We start from the raw sequence: 1,995 nt of genomic DNA, 5'->3' as shown, positions 1-1,995 counted from the left end.
ATATCGATTTGTGAATGAATCCGCTCTCGCGAGCGAGATTCGTCGCTCAAAATCGTGGATTGGTTGAAGCTAGACATTAACTCCGTTGGATGCCAGCTCAGTGGTCTATCGGTTAAGGGCTTCGGCTCGAGACTGGTAGGTCCTGGGTTCGAATCTCGCTCGCGAGAGCAGGTTCGTGGATGCGCACTGCTGAGGAGTCCCATAATAGGACGAAACGGCCGTCCAGTGTTTCCAGGTTTTCCATGGTGGTCTAGTTTCAATTGACTCACGCTTTCAACAATGATAAATATAAATTATTGTTAAATATGTAAATATGATTACGTAATTCTTTGCCTAATGTTGAATAGGCTTCATAATGTTGTTTTTCAAGTGACTTATCATCTAAGGTAAGAAAAATAAATATAATCTCCCGATGATCTAAAATAAACTAGAAAGTGTCATATACATGCATACATAATTCCACGATTATAGTTCACTACATTAGGTATCACGTTACTAACAATTACAGGAAAGGTTGTAATTAAACGCGTCAGTAATATTAAGTAACATGTGATTTATCTGTTGCAGGAATTCACCATCTCATCAACTACAATAATCTAGTCTAGAAATGAAAATGAATATCTGTTATTCTGAACTGTTAATAAATATTGCGTCATTTACTGACAATCAACATTCTTCGATTTCTTCATCACTAAGCGAATCTGTCTTCGTTTTTCAATGAATCATCTTGAGGATTATTTTAGGTGAATTAATAGTCGGTCCGGAGACGCCTTTCTCATAGTCCTCAAACAATGTGAATTGCACAAGCAATTACTCAAGGCTGAATTGTAAACAACAACATAATATATGTCTGCAATATCCCTGATATCACTTGTGATATGTGTCGTCTAATCAATTTCAGTTTGATGGTCAGAATTTGTTTGAATAAAAACATGCTGAGTTTATCACCTCTATTATCCATGTGTTCATTTGTTGCTTGTATCGCCTTCGATTCCAATTCTTTGACAATGTCTAAAGAAAACAATAAAAAAGTGGCTACAGTGGGCAAAGCACATGAAGTATTTGATTTAATCCGACAATCAGAAATTAAACTCATTTTCAATTCATAAGTTGAAGAATGAAAATCATTTCGTTGCTGAACTGTCTGAGAGTGGTAGTGTGTGTGTAGTTAGCACAACAACTTGTGTATAGTTGTATTTCACGTAGTAACTACACTTGAATTGTGTCAAAAGAAATGAAATGACAACAACATAAGTTTAGCTGAATTCCTTGGTGGATGTGAAATTCGAGGTTTCCCCCACTCTGTTGCATCACAGTCGGCAATGTGTTGTTACGATCATTTCAACCTTATAAATGTTATATCCTAACGAATTTTGAATGAATGGTAACTGCTAGGAGTTATTTATGCACCTTTAGTACATATATTTCTATTGGATAATTAGTAAGTATTTGGTTTATATATATATATATATATATATATATATATATATATATATATATATACTCACATTTCTCTTATTATGAAGATTCATTTGACCCATTAAATATTATGGTATGATTTATTATTTTCGAGTTATTCCAATTTATTAGTTACAGTAGCTCACATTCATAGACACTTTTGACTTGACCTTGTATGGTGGTTATTTTATTTTTCATGGTATAGTGCTGTTGGACTCGCTTGAATATAAACTGTTTATGTTTGAAATATATGATTCATAGAAAGGAAGCCGAGATTATGTTCTGGATTCAAACGTGTAGGACTAGACGAGAAGAAACAATACGGACTGAGAGTTGACTCTAGGCTGTTCGGTCTGGTAAACACGTCATTGGTTTGGTCCAGAAAATGTTGAACAAGTCTGTATTCTGATTTGCGATCTAGTCACGGGATAATTGACAGACTATGGGATATAACAATGAGGACCAATAAACCGTATTTTCTCAAATCACATGATGTAAGTTGGGCATACAACAACAACAACAACAACAACAACAACA

The sequence above is a fragment of the Schistosoma mansoni genome (genome assembly GCF_000237925.1).
Source record: "Schistosoma mansoni, WGS project CABG00000000 data, chromosome 2 unplaced supercontig 0213, strain Puerto Rico, whole genome shotgun sequence".
Classification (NCBI taxonomy): Eukaryota; Metazoa; Platyhelminthes; class Trematoda; order Strigeidida; family Schistosomatidae; genus Schistosoma; species Schistosoma mansoni.
Note: the sequence above shows the minus strand (reverse complement) of the source record.